At 42.9% G+C, this 15689-nt stretch overlaps 1 non-coding gene across 2 annotated transcripts in view; it reads right to left on the bottom strand.

The window, feature by feature from the left end:
- LOC105738669 overlaps positions 1-15611 on the bottom strand; it is a 35799-nt gene extending 20188 nt beyond the window's left edge. For both annotated transcript variants that reach the window (XR_004030346.1, XR_004030345.1), the window contains exon 1: positions 15210-15611. This is a non-coding gene — a transcript (GDNF antisense RNA 1). The remainder of the gene's footprint in view (positions 1-15209) is intronic.
- Positions 15612-15689: the final 78 nt, after the last annotated feature.

The raw sequence follows: 15689 nt of genomic DNA, 5'->3' as shown, positions 1-15689 counted from the left end.
GAAAGAGCTTCAATACCTCTACATCACATTCACAGATACATTTGCCACTTAGGAGAACTGAGCTTTGGCCTCTAAGCAGTGGCCTCTAAGCCACCTGGGAGGTTCAATAAATACCCAGTGAACTGGCTGGGTGTTTCCGTGCTATGTGGTACTTGGTCTGGCTAATTCCAATTGGTAGCATAGACCAGGAAGGCTGAGTGACAAGACTGGGTCTGGGCTTAGTCAAACTTCGTGCAGCCCTCCTTGAGGGTGAAACAGAGGACCCAGAAGCTAGTATTAGAAATCTTCAAATAAACAAGAAACTTTTTTCAACTCAGTAGGCTACCAGCAATGAGATACCATTAAACACCCACCACAGTGGATAGAATTAAAAAGACTGACAATATTAAGCACTGGTGAGGATGTAGAGCAACTGGGCCCCTCATACATTGCTGGTGAGAGTACAGAATGGTACAACCACTTTGGAAAACCGTTTGGCCCCTTTTAATGTAATTCCACTCCTAGGTTAATACTTGAAGAAAATGAATGCATATGTCCACAAAAAAAGACTTGTTCAAGAATGTTCATGGTGACATCAGTCATAATAGTTCAGATTTGTTCCATGTCTCCTTTCTCTAAGATGAGTGACTTCCCAGGACATGGTTGAGTCCAGGAGCACAAAAGGGCAGAAGAAACTTGCCATGCCTATTGAAGTCTCACTCAGAACTGACACACAGTCACTTCCGTCCTTCCTATTGACCAAAGCAAGACACATGGCAAAGCACTTACTGAGCATTTACTGCAAGCGTGGCTCTTCTCGTGCATTTTAGTCTTCACAACAATACAGTGAGAGGGGTACAATTATTATCCTCTTTTATAGATGACAAGACTGTAAATAATTTTTCCAAAGTCACAAGACTAGTAAATGGCAGGGGTTTGAGTGCAGATAATTACACTCCAAAGCCCCTTATACTGAACCTAGAGTTAGAAGATCCTAGATCCAGTGTTTACTTATACAGCCATCACAAAAGTCTATGGAGTGAATTGGGACATAAATTTTTAAGTGGCTTGAACAAGTCACTTAACCTATTTGGCTTTCAATTTCTTCTTGTGTAAAATGAGAGTTATACTAGATTGATTGACCTCTAGGCTCAATTCCACTTACAAATTTAATGCCAAGATTCTGTGAACTCAGTGGAACATTTACCATTAACCTGATAACAAGTGCAAATGGATAATTTGCCAATCACTACAAGTGAGCCCCAAACTACCCCGATTTCAATATAAGCAATCATATTCAGGGAAGTCACAATGAGATGATTAAGTCTATGTAGAATAGACACTAATTTAAATCCCATTTTTTTAAAAAAATTTGCTTTTTGGTTAATCCTAAAAGCACTAGAAAAAAAATAATTCATTGTCAAATTAAACAAATTCCTTTTTTAATGCAAGATTTTTCTTCATTTTTTTAATGGCAAATTGCAGTTCCCATGGAAGCATGGTTATGTTGCTAGCACCTGAGTCTTATCCTCTACACTCTGCACCTTTCTCATGGGGAAAAAGTAGAGTGAGGTCGATGCCCAGGAGAGCTGCAAATCCCATTCCCATAAGAACAAGAGCAACTGCTGAAATTGCCTCACATCTACTGTTACTTAAAATAACCTCTGAACATTTTCTAAGAATTTTTTTTTTACCAGTGTACTTCTCTAGTCTTTCAAATGGACTTACAGACTTAGAAAACACAGATGATTTCTACTTGTTTGCATCTCTATGATCACTTGGTACTGTACTGTTTTGTAAAACTAGATGGATGGATGGATGGATGGATGGATGGATGGATGGATGGATGGATGGATGCACAGATGCTTGGATGCATGGATGGACAGACGGACAGACGAGTAGGCTAACACACACACTGTACCTCTCTTAGGAATGCTCTTTCCAGTTCACTTAGACTCTTTCATCTGTTAACTCCTACTCACATGTTGGCTCTCAGTTCAAGCATTGCTTCCTCAGAGAAGCTTTCTCTGATCCCCAGTCAAGATCCGGTTCCTTCATTATGTCCTTACATAGTGTAGTGTTCATTTCTTCAGATCACTGAGCTACATGGGGTTATGTATTCATCAGTATGATTACACACATGTTTAACGTTCATCTCTTCTAGGCCATAAATTCCATGAGAGTGGGACCACATAAGAGCTTAAAAAATGAATGAACAAATAAATAAATAGGTGAATGAATGAACTGTGAGCTATGAGCTTGGAACTTGGATATGAAGATAATTCTACTATAATCATAAAGTTGCCGTTTTTAAGGAAAGCAGAAAACTTCAAGGTCAAATGGCACTTACATAATAAAAGAATCTTAGAGTTTTGAGGGACCTTTGGTTCAATATCCTACACAATGTGGGAATATGTGCACTGAATATTTGACCTGTATGAACGGAGTGTATAATTTGTGTATAACTTGATTTTTGGAATAGGTATTTAATTCCTTGGGAAATGTCATTTGCTATGGTACCCTAAAACTCTGAGATGTTTAATTAAGTTCATATTAGTGCACATTTTATTCTAAAGAATTATTTTATTCACGATTTTTCAATTAATCAATTTATAGGTCTACCTAACTCAATACAATGCAATAGGTGTGTGCGTGTGTGTGTATACACACACTATATAAACTAAATTATGTGGAAATCATATATTCATCAACAAAATCATTTAAAGTGCACCAATTATGTCACTAAACAAATGTTAAGATAAATTTTTCCATAAAATGAAGAATAGTTTAAACTTCAGACTATTTGACCTCTAATCTGTGCTTTGCAAGTCTAGATTTTTAATCCGACCTTTCTGAAAATGAGACCCACCTATATAGGCACCTACAGTTCTGGATTTTACAATGACGAGATTCCCCAGAAAAATGACTGTGGAGCATGTTATTATCATGTGTAATATTTGAGGATTAAACTGGTTCTCTCTAGTATGTTCCAGAAGCCACATGCAGATGACCTTCAGATTCCTCCCTTCTTCTGCTTCCTTCTGAGATGGGTACTGGTTGATTGTCGATTCCATCCTGAGGCAGCCTCAACTCGCAGCCTGACTCTGCCAGCCGACTACCATGGTCTTTGCCTGTTATGTGCCCATGTAGACAGCTTGCATGGCACCTGGAGTATTCACAGGAAATTAGCTCATCAACTCTTCACCCAACCTGATGCCAGACACACAACTTGTAATAGGTGGAAAAAATTATTATTTTTTAACATTATTATGTGATGACATTATTAGTTTCTCCTCCCTCTTCCTCGCTAGCAGAACCCCGACTGTCCAAGCAGCATTGTGTCCAGTCCCAGAAGCTGATTCATGGTTAGTCTACAAGCCAGGCACATCAATCCTCCTTCCTTTCACCAGTGATTGGTCTAGGACAGGCACATGAACCAGTTTTGACCAATGATATGTGAAGGGAAGGCTACTAGGGGGATGCTAGGAAGGATTTTCCTCTCTTGATTAAGAGAGGACTAGGCTGGGCGCGGTGGCTCACGCCTGTAATCCCAGCACTTTGGGAGGCCAAGGCGGGCGGATCACGAGGTCAGGAGACGGAGACCATCCTGGCTAACACGGTGAAACCCTGTCTCTACTAAAAATACAAAACAATTAGCCTGGCGTGGTGGCCGGCGCCTGTAGTCCCAGCTACTCGGGCGGCTGAGGCAGGAGAATGGGGTGAACCTGGGAGGCGGAGCCGAGATCCCGCCACCGCACTCCAGCCTGGGCGACAGAGCAAGACACCGTCTCAAAAAAAAAAAAAAAAAAAAAAAAAAAGAGAGAGAAGTCTGAAAGGAGATTTCTTTTCACTCCATTCCCCGCTTCCTCCTTGTTTGGTACATTGTCCTGTAAGCACATGACTTTTGAGAGTTATGACATCCATCTTGCACCATGAAAAGAGGCATCACCAACACAGGGACATCAGCAGCATCAGGTCTTTAATGACATCATCCAGCCACTACACCAACCCTGGGAACTGGTACATCCAGGTAAGTGAACTACAAATGTCTTTATGGCTTAAGCAGTTGTTAATCGAGCTCTGGGCTACTTATACCAAACACATTCCTGACACAAATAATAATACAATCAATATCTTATGTCAGCATGGCATTTCACATTCTTCAAAATACTTTTAAATCCATTATTTTATTTAATCCTGCCAACAATCCTGGGAAGAGATAAGTGCAACTATTATTATCAGTCATTTTTACAAATACAGAAACAGATTTAGAAAGAATGAATCTCATGTAAAAAAAAAATCGAAAGAACCAGACCTAGCACTGATTCAAGACTCTTTGCATTAGTCCAGGAGTTGGCAAACTATGGTCCAAATGTGCAGCTGGCGAACTAAGAACACTTTTTGCATTTTTTAAATAGCTAAAAAAATTTAAAAAGCACTATTTCATGACACATAAAAATGTGAAATTCAAATTTTAGTGTCCATAAGTAAAGATGTATTGGAATACAGCTATGCTCATTTGTTAACATATTGTCTATGACTGCTTTAGTGCTGCAATTACAGCACTATTTGACCTCTAATCTGTGTTTTGCAAGTCTAGATTTTTAATCCGACCTTTCTGAAAATGAGACCCACCTATATAGGTGCTGCAATTACAGCACTAAAGCAGTCAGTAGTTGTAAACTACTGTATGGCCCACAAAGCCTAAAATATGTACTATTAGGCCCCTTGCAGAAAAAGTTTGCCAACCTCTGCCTTAGTCCTATCACACCCACTCGTAAAAACTTATGCTCCAATAAAAAACAATGCAGAGTGGTTAGAACACCGTATTTTACACCCTAGCATGGTGATCTGAGGTTTAGTTGCTGTTTGTCATTTTTTTCCATTGGCTGACTATAACCTACTGACAGCTTCAAAATCCCTAGACTACCCAGATAGGAGCAGGGAAATGGCTTGACTAACTGCTAATTAATCAGTCTGGCTTGAATTCTCCCTTCAGTAAACACTAGAACACATCTGTTTGAAACAATGTTTTGATGAAACAGTCCCTCAATCAAAAAGAAAAAAACTCACATCCCATGCATGCTCTGCTGCAGTTTTTCTTCTCTGAGATTTGCCATCATCTGAATATAAATGAATCATGCTAAATCTGGTATCAAACCCACAAAAGACGTCTAGGGAGATTATGAGCAAACATGTTACACGAACTAAGATTATGCAAACCATGTAGCAGATATAAAACAAGTCATTTTATTTCTTAATCATTTTCTTGCTTTCATCTTTGTAACATAATATTTAATGAACACTACATTTCACTAGATGAGAAAATATATATGTGAATATTTAATAGAGTACCTAGTACATATTTTGCGCTTGTTAAAAATTAGTTGAACCTGAAATTCAGTGAACCATGAGGAAGAATATTTTTCAACCACTTAATTGTGGAAAAGAATAAAGTATGCATCTTTAGCACATAAATTCTAGGAGTCGGCAGTCTACGAAGATTTATCTCAAAATAAATTTTTTCTTGTTCTTGTGGCTTTGGTTTAAACCACTTCATAGAACCCCCAAAACATGCCTTAAAAGATACAATGCCAGCTTTATTCCGGAGCAGGCCAACATGGTTTCACCAGTTTATAAATCTTTGCATTGTTGTAAAATAGAAACAGCATGCCAGTCTGCAAAGATTCTTTCACCAGTCTTAAATTCAAGTTATACTCACCCCACTATAGTCATCAAATAGGGAGCCTGGGTTCTCCATGACAGAGGTTCTTTCTAGGGGTTCAGAACTCCTGATCCTTGTCACCTGGAGAGCCCAATGTTTCAAGTTTATCTGCTCCCTCTGCTGCCTCGCTCTGTGGTAATTACCAGGCTCCCAGGGCTGGCCTAACAGCTCATGTGATAGGAGTACACAGGCAAAGAAACAAACAGCTGCGTGAATTCCAGCAGCATTCAAACCTTAAACAACCTGAGGAAAGTTGCTGAATCAAAAATGGAATCTAAAAAAGTCAAACTCATAGAAGTTGAATTTCTAGAATGGTGGTTACCAGAGGCCAGGGTGGGAGGAGTGGTGGGGGGAGGGAGGAAAAAGGAGGGAAAGGGGAGACGTTGGTCAAAGCATTCAAAGTTTTGGTTGGAGCTAAGGAGTAGGTTCTGGTGATCTATTACACAGCATGGTGACTACCATTAATAATAATGATGTATTAAAGATTTCAAAATAGCCAGAAGAACTATTTTAAATGCTGTCATCACAAAGAAATGTTAAGTATCTGAGGTGATGGGCGTGTTATTTAGACTAATTTGATCATTCTACAATGTATACATGTATCAAAACATCACGTTGTATCCCACAGATACATACAATTATCATTTGTCAATTAAAAGTAAAAAAAAAAAATGTTAAAGGAACAAACTTGGGGAAACAGCTTTCAAAACATTCTAGCAAAGAACATAAGGGCTACTTCCAATTGGTCCAGCCTCCAAAAGAAAACGAATTGTAAAATGTGCAAACTTATCAAAAAGTAATGGCTGAAAATGTTATTTTTTTCCTAGACAAAAGCTTTATTTTAATGATTGCACATTCTCTGGGAGAATTGATAAGAGACTGGTAATTGTGTTACCAGAGAAGTGGATGGCTTGAAGATGGCATGAGAGAAACAATTACTTATCACTGAAAATACCTTTGCACCTTTTGAAAGGTGTAATGTGCATATATAATCTTGTCAAGTAATTGCATTAACTGAGTTTTTAAGACTACATATTACACGCCCAACACATATCATGAGTAGACCAAAGTTACTAAAAGCACACAATGCAAGGTGTGACTTCTAATGAGAGTCTTCATTCTTTCATTCATTTAACAAGTAGTTATGTGCCAGATACTAAGGAGGTGAACATTTAAAATGTTGTTCCTTCCCTTACAGAACATTTGGTCCAATGTAGCCATGGCTATGCATACAAGCAATTTCATACAATAGGTATGAAGTGCAGTAGAACAGAGAAAGGATGCCCAATAAACATTGGGACATTTATTCTCCAAACATATGTTACAGCCTCCTGGTAGTCACCTGGAGACACCAATCACTTAGTCCAGAAATGTTGTGATTGTTTAGCATTGAGAGTTCCTCTTTTGGAATCAGTTTACAAGCTGTGTGAGTGATCTACTGCCATAATGTTGCTGCATAACAACCACAAAATCCCACGGGTATACAATAAGCCTTCCTTGCTTATTCCAGACTGGTTGAAGAGGCAGTGCTGTTGATCTTTACAGGCTCATTTACATGTCTGGGGATGAAGAGTGGAAGGGAAATCAGTTGGCTCTCAGCTCATCTAAACTGACCTTGCCTGTGACAAATGGAGCAATACTGCTCTGTTCCACACGCCTCTCATCCTCCAGCAGGCTAGCCCAGGCATGTTCTCCTGGCAATGGCATAGCTTTGAAAGAGGAAGTAGAAACATGTTTACCTTGTGAGTCTTGGCTCAAAACTGGCACACTCTCACTACCATTGCATTCTACTGCCCAAGACAAGTCACAATGCCCCTTCAGATTCAGAGGATGGGGAAATAGACACCATCACTTTAGCAAAAGGAACTGCAGTCACATAGCAAAGAGCATAGATACAGAGAAGGGTGAAGAACTGAGGCCATCGTTGCAATTTACCACTGAGCCATGACCAGTCTCTAAATTATCTTCTCTTGGTTTTAACCCTCCTCTTTCACTAGAATTGATTTCAGATGGTTTGATCTTTGCTCAAAATTCAACCCACCCTCAAAACCCAGAGAACTGCCATCCCTGAATACAGAGATGCTGTCTCATGACTTTTTCTTTGTCCCTCAGCAACTGCCAACACAGGGCCTTATGAAGGGAGATGCCTAAATGATATTTGTTGGATGGATGACAATTGTGTTTGCAGGTTATAAAAGTGTTTCAAGTGACAGGTGCATATTAGGATATACAGATAGTCTTCTCAGATGACCACTTTGAAACAGATGCCACATTCTAATATGTTGGTGTCCCTGAGTTTGTATAAAAAATTGACCCATTATATTTAGGTCACATTCCTACTATTCAAGATTATAAAGCAGAGACTTATTACAATTATCTTAACTTTAGCTTTTGTTTTTTACTCAGATTTCTAAAATGTACCTCCCAATCTTTCGCCCATTATTTTTCAAATAGGGAATTCATTCTACAAATAGGTATTCCCTAACCTCATGCTGGGTATATTATCCGCTGACTTACCATTGGCTAGAGAATGCCTCTGGAAAGGATAACAATGACCTACCTTACAGGACTTTTCTGTGAAGTTACGTGATAGACTGCTCGAAGAAAGGTCTGCAAATTCGCCTTGCGTAATATTAATTCTTTACATTTCTAGAGCTGCCTTTCTCTCAAAGAATTCCAAGCGCTTCACATATGGTCCGCCAGATCCTCTTAGAGTGTAAATTATGCCCCAGGAGTAAGTTAATTGCGTGCAGGGAGGCATTAACTCTTTCAGGTCACTAGGGTTCCACTTACAGCATTGCAGGAGGGCAGTAATTTACCAAATAATACACCAGTGACCGGAAAGTATTTGTGCAATATAAATTATTCCCAGGGAGTAACTTATGAACTCAGAAAATCTGGTTTATTATCTCATCTATTCACACAGATTCCCAGGGAGGGAGAGAAGGAGCAAGAAGAGAAAAATAGGTAGAAAAATAGGTGAGGCTACAAGTTTCCCAAGCTCCCACAGCTTGTCAGGGGCAGAGCTCCAACTTGAGTTGCCTGATCACTGGCATGCCTTCCTCTCAACTTGAGGCTATGGGACTTGGGGCTGTCAACCTGAAGTTTCTGCTAATCAGGGCCAGGTCTAGGATGAGGTGAGAGAGGTGCCTCGGTGGCTTCACCTGAGTCCTGGCCCTGCTGCTACATCAGTGAAATATGTATTAGCTTGAAACACTCAAGAGGCCATAAAATCCACACTCGCATTCACTGCTTGCTTCTATTAAACCCATAAATAATTGTTGAGGATTCATGAATTGATTGATTAGTGTTCCCATATGGAGGAAAAATGGAGAAGGCAATGGAGGAGGTGGTGTAAGAGTAAAGAGGAGTGGATGTCATGTTGCTCTGTTGCCATTCTTGGAAACAGTCAAACAATTCATGTATTTTAGGTAAGAGCAGAAGAGACTAGATTGAAGTCCATTTATTACGTAGTTAATATATGGCATAGAGGTCTCTTGGAATATTTTGGCTTAAAGATCCAAATACTGGCCAGAGGCAGTGGCTCATATCTGTTATCCCAGCACTTTGGGAGGTGAGGTGGAAAGACAGCTTGAGCCCAGGAGTTCCAGACCAGCCTAGGCAATATAGGGAGATTCCATCTCTATTTTCTTTTTGCTCTTTTTTTTTTTTTTTTTTTTTTTGAGATGGAGTCTCATTCTGTCGCCCAGGCTGGAGTGCAGTGGCGCGATCTCAGCTCACTGCAACCTCCACCTTCCTGGTCCAAGCAATTCCCCTGCCTCAGCCTCCTGAGTAGCTGGAATTACAGCCGCATGCCATCACGTGCAGCTAATTTTTTTGTATTTTTAGTAGAGATGGGGTTTCACCACGTTGGCCAGGCTAGTCTCAAACTCTTGACCTCAGGCAATCTGCCCGCCTCAGCCTCCCAAGGTGCTGGGATTACAGGCATGAGCCACCACGCCTGGCCTATTTTCTTTATAAAAATAAATAAATAAATAAAAATAAATAAATAAATAAAGGTCCAAATACTGAATTCTTGTCAGAGTCAACTGACCACTATGAATTCCCATTCTTTAGGAAGGTTCCAAAAGTGTGCAAGAGGAACTAGGCGGTCCACAAAAGAATTAGGATACTGGTATCTTGACTCCCCACTCAAATCTCTCTTCCGCCCAACCCCCACCTATCTCTGTGCCTTTGTGATGGCTGTCTAAAAGCCAATTACAGAAGCATCATGGCCTTTTCAGGGGAAAAAATGTATTTAGTGCTCTGCTCTCTGCCTGGGAGTTTTGCTGTTCCAAAAGGCAGCAATCAACTTCTGTTCAAAGTTCCGCTCCCCATTCAGCCTGACATTAACCTCTGCCCCCAATAGAGATCCCAGTTGATTTACCTGAATTTTGACTCATTTCTTGCCTCAATAAAATATACTAAATCACAATTTGAAAGGTGACAGAACACTCCCCGTGTGCCCCCTTCCACACACACACACACACACACACACACACACACATATAAAACCAGTGAAATAATTGTATAGCACACTTACTTGGATGGTAGGACTGTCAAAGAGTGGCCTTGGGGAAGTCACTTAACAATTCTCTGCCTCCATTTTCTCCCCTTGTAAGATGAGGAGCTTGAACTAGAAGTCTCAGGTCCCTTCCAATTCTGGAGCTGATAAGTCTCATCAAAGTGAGAACTTTAACCTATACTGGAGTCAGCAAATCATAGCCCTTGGGTCAAATCTTGTCCACTGCCTGCTTTTGTATGGTCCATGAGCTAAGAATGGTTTTTACATTTAAAGATCAAAAAAGTATTTCATGGCCGGGCGCGGTGGCTCACGCTTGTAATCCCAGCACTTTGGGAGGCCGAGGTGGGCGGATCACGAGGTCAGGAGATCGAGACCACGGTGAAACCCCGTCTCTACTAAAAATACAAAAAATTAGCCGGGCGTGGTGGCGGGCGCCTGTAGTCCCAGCTACTTGGAGAGGCTGAGGCAGAAGAATGGCATGAATCCGGGAGGCGGAGCTTGCAGTGAGCCAAGATTGCGCCACTGCACTCCAGCCTGGGCGACAGAGCGAGACTCCGTCTCAAAAACAAAAAAAAAAAAAGTAGCTCATGACGTGGAAAAAATTATATTATCATTTACATATCATCTATGGGTGCTCTTGCAACACAAGGCTAGAGTTGAGAAGTTGCAACAGAGACAGTATGCCTGCAAAGCCTAAAATATTTATTATCTTTACAGAAAATGTTTGCTAACCCCAGACCTAAGCCATCAGATTATTTGCATAGTAAGAAAGTCTGCCGCAACACTCTCACCTGATTGAAATTCTATCTCTGGAAAAGAGGAATTTCACAAAGTAATTTCAAGAGCCAAAAACAAAATTAGTGGACAATTAGACAATTTGATCCTAATGAAAGAAACTGCTGGAAATCACTGATAAATCTCCCTTGCCAATGTCAGGATTGATTTCTTATGAGAAACGATTTACTCCAAAGAATTTGTCACTACCCACTACTTGCAAAAAGGCCATTAAGGTGAATTTTTCCCCTTTCCTTTTTTTTTTCTTTTCACTTTTTTTAAGTGGTCTGAAGGCAAATCTATCTTTCCTTCATGAGTAATAGGATCATTCGTGAAAATGGCTGTTAAAAAGCAAGCAAGCATGGAACAAATTGCGGTCCAATAAAGCAGTGACTTTGAAAAGGAAATTGCCCTGCTTAAGTGATGGATTCTGTTTCAGTCCTCACGACCCAAGTTATGAGGCAGTCCAGGGACCCGGGTCCTGGCCCTTACAGTCAAAGCAGCTGCAAAGCCCCAGTGGGAGCTCGCCAAGGACTCTGTGAATGGCCAAAAGCTGACCCACCCACCCCATCACGTCTACAGGCTGCAGCCCTACAGGGCCACAGAGGCTGAGCAAGAATGTGGCAGCACCTAGCATCCAGTCTCCTCCAGCGACCCTTTCAGCCAGCCTGGAATGTCCCCTCACCCCCACCTTCTCTCTGCTTACTTACTCCAATCAAGGGCTAGTTTGAGTTCCATAACCTTATAATACCTTGTATTATTTTTCATCATTTTATGGTTGTGTTTTCTCTTCCCAAGGACTGTAAGATCCTTGGGCACAAATTGCACCGATCATTTAGACAACTTTCAGTTAGAGACTCACAAGAAATCCCGGTGAAGAGGATGATAGCGATGAGATAGGAAATTAGCAGGGCTTCGAACCTTTTTCCTCAAAGAGGAGATGGGAGGCTTGAACAATGTTTGTTCTCTCTGATTCTCAGGCAGGGCTTCCTAGATAGAAAGCTGAGATCTGGGGACAATGTGAGAATCCTTAGCGGTATGCTGCTGTTGTTGCTTTATCAGAGGATGTTCTGCCTATTGAGAGCAGAGTCGGTGCTGCAAATTCTTCCCTTCTGGACTTCGCTGAGGAACAGCTTCAAATCAAACTGTTCTGTTTCCTTGAGAACAGAGAAGATGGAGCCTCGGAGCTGTGGGGCTCCCTACTTTCAGCTTATGGGGGCGTGAGACTGTGACATCAGGGCATCCCCTGGTTCCCAAGACACCAAATGTTTGCTTCCCATCTTAACTTTATTCAAGGCAGTCACTTCAGAAGGAACTTTTGCTGAATTCATCTGTATGCTGTAGCCATGTAAATAAATGTTCTTTCAAAATTAGAAATATCTGCTTTAATTCTAAATTAAATTTAACATTTTCCTTTATATTACTGTTTTAAGATGCTTCGTATTTTGAAAGGAATTTAATGTTTTGGAAGAGTCAGTCTTAGAACCTATCAAAACACAGCTTCTTCATTTTGCTTTCAAAAAGAATCATAAGATGATTGCAACCATTGGGAAAAGATAAAGCCAATTCATTAACCTGGGAGCATCTGAAAGATCAACTCCTGAGCTCCACCCCTCAAGAGATTCTGATTTAATTGCCCTGAACAGGGCCTAGGTCTGGGACTTTGTTTTTGTTTTTTTTTTTTTTTTTTTGAGGCAGAGTCCCTGTGTCACCCAGGCTGGAGTACAGTGGTGCAATCACTACTCACTGTAATCTCCACCTCCCAAGTTCAAGCAATTCTCATGCCTCAACCTCCCAAGTAGCTGGGATTACAGGTGCCCACCACCACAACCAGCTAATTTTTCTATTTTTAGTAGAGACTGGGTTTTGCCATGTTGGCCAGGCTGATCTCAAACTCCTGACCCCAAGTGATCCACCCACCTCAGCCTCCCAAAGTGCTGGGATTACAGGTGTTAGCCACCACCACTCCCAGCCTACAGGTCTGGATATTTTTTGAAATCTCCCCAGTGTTTCACTGGCCATGTGAAAATCAGACTGCAGGACGTGAATCTCATATACACTTCTGTTGGAGTATTTATCACTTTATACCATCAATACTCATGGGCATATCTCCCTGTCTGTAGTGGTAGTTTCTGAAGGGCTGGGAGAGGACTGTCAAAACCCAAAGTGCCTACCATTAACCCAGCTCCTTCTGAGGGACCATCCGCCGTGGGGGGAAGGTGGGGAGGAACTCTAGGAAGTATCTCAAGCAAAGGTGGCCAGGCTGCGTACTCTGTGATGCCAACAACCTGGACACAGATGATTGGCCCAGGATAGGCACCTGCCCCCAGGTCTGCGGATATACAGGGTGTTTTGCAACCTGTTAGGAGACTGATACAAAGGCTCAGTCCAACTCTCACCCCTGGTGAATCCCTAGCGGGACAAACTAGATCCTTTCACTAAAGGAGTTTAAATGTGAGATCAACTGAGAGCTGAGCAGTTGGTAGCAGGAGCAGAAGCCAAAGGACACCCAGGGAAAAACAGCGAGAGAGGAGCTGAATCACCTTGCCCGCTAAGCCGTTAGTGGGGATCAGCAGATGCCTGCTGCTGAGGGGGCAGCGAGATAACCCAGTCACAGAGCTGTATCCTGAATGACCTTCCAGTTCCTGAACTTCAATCCAGTTTTCGTGAGGCCTGGCTGGGTGGCCTTTCCGGAAGGCTTTTCGGAGACACGTGGCTGAATGGTGGAGATTCCGGTCAGCCTTCCTTCCACAGTAAATTCCCATTACTTAGGGTCAACTCAGTGGTATCTGTTCCTTGCAACCCCCGCCCCCCCGCCCCCAAAAAAAGCCCAATCAGCACAATGCCCAGGGCCTAGCCCTTTGCCTGGCACACAGCAAATGCTAGATATTTGCAGGTGCTTGGACGGCCTGATCACCCCCAGCAAAAAGCCCTCTAAAAATAAAGAAATCATTCAGAGTCAGAACATTGATGAGGGTCGTCTTCAACTTCCAAAAACAACGCTAAACGGCAATAAATATATTAAGCTTATTCTGCCCTCTAATTTCTGAATCTAACTACATTTCTACCATAAATCTATCAAAGAGGGAAATGTCATTTTCTGCAGAACTGCAGGGAGCATCCTAATTTCAGCTAAGGTATGTTTGGATGACTCGATTTTCACTTCGCTTAATCTTAAATCACAGCAACGTTAGTAAGAACAATTTTCCTCCCACACTCGCTTCACTGACAAACCCGCAAAGTAGCTGATCTTTGACTTTTAAGAAGTTTAATAATACATGATCTTCCCCCCACACTGCCACACGCATTTCCCCTGCCTATTGTCTGTATCAGCTACTTGAAGAACACATACTCCCCAACAACCGGATGAGTCATAAAATAAGAGGTACATGGACGTAAACTGAGCCTGTTTACACTTTCCCTGGCCCCAGCTAATAAAATAAAAGAGGTCCCACTGAATTCAGGTCCAATGGCTTCCGGAAAGCAGGTTTCTGCTTAGCAAAGACATGCCTTATTTAGTACATTATTTTAGAGGTAGAGCCAATTCCATGCCCCATGTGAATGAAATGTATTTATGGTTATAGCCATGCACAGGGTGTGTAAGGACTTGCCCTCCTCCTGTCCTCTACAAAAGAAGGCTCAGGCAGCTTCTGGTGGTGAACTAACCAACAAAAGGAATGCCCAGAAGGTCTCACCTCTCCCATCCACAGAACTCTGGAATGGGGGCCGGGCCACTGATCGCTGGAAACTCAGCACCCAAGTGGGCGCTTGCTGAAGTTTCCCATCTGCATTTTCGAAAATCTGGATAAAAACAGGTTTAGCTCAACCTCCCCTAACCCGTTCCTGATAAAGTGATCTTACGCCTCTGGAATCGGGATTTTGAATGTATGTGCCTACCCCATGTCTGGTATTAGATTACAACAGCATGAAAATGGAGCCTAGGACTGAGGAGCCGGCCAGCCTCAGAAGCCTTCTTCATTGCCTGCCATGTAATACATGATATGCAAAGCCTCTGACTTCAGCCAGCAGATATTTGGAGACCGTGTTGGCCTTAGCATGGGGACTAAACTAATGTGTGTTTAGGTCAGAAAGCGAATCAGAAAAGCCACTGGAGGGCACGTCACGGAGTGAGAGCCCTATAAATTCATCCCCACTCGCAGCGTCCCCTGGCAAACACTCGGCTTCCCTCACCCGGCCGCTCCGCACCTCTCCTTCTCGGTGCTAGAACTCCGGCCGGCAGCTCCTTTTCTCGCCACTGCCTCCTGCCCTGCGGAGAAGCGAGAGGGCGAGACATCCGAGCGAGAAGGCCGGCCTTCGACAGGCGCGAGGAAAGCCCGGCGCGGCCTTGCACCGGCAGAGCGCCTCCCTCCCAGTGCGGCGCGCGGGGGCGAAGCCCGGCGCGGGCGCCGCGGTCAAGTTCGGATTGCCCACTTCGGCTGGCCCGCGCAGAGCGCCGCACATTCCTCCCGATTTTTGATCCACCCCGAGAGGAGAAGGCGCTAGCCCCGCGGCGTCTCCACGCTCTCAGCGCTCTCCCTGCAGCCCAGGGAGGGGCGCCTCGCGTCGCCCACTCGCACCCCGGCCCCCCGCCTCAGGAACTCCAGGGCCTCCTCGCTGCTCTCCTCTCCTCCCCCACCGCCCGGCTCAGCCGACGCCTCCCGACCCCTCCCTCCCGGGGCCCCGCGC

This window comes from Nomascus leucogenys, chromosome 6, assembly GCF_006542625.1.
Source record: "Nomascus leucogenys isolate Asia chromosome 6, Asia_NLE_v1, whole genome shotgun sequence".
Classification (NCBI taxonomy): domain Eukaryota; kingdom Metazoa; phylum Chordata; class Mammalia; order Primates; family Hylobatidae; genus Nomascus; species Nomascus leucogenys.
The sequence above is the reverse complement of the archived record's forward strand: the minus strand, read 5'-3'. Positions and strand labels throughout refer to the sequence as shown.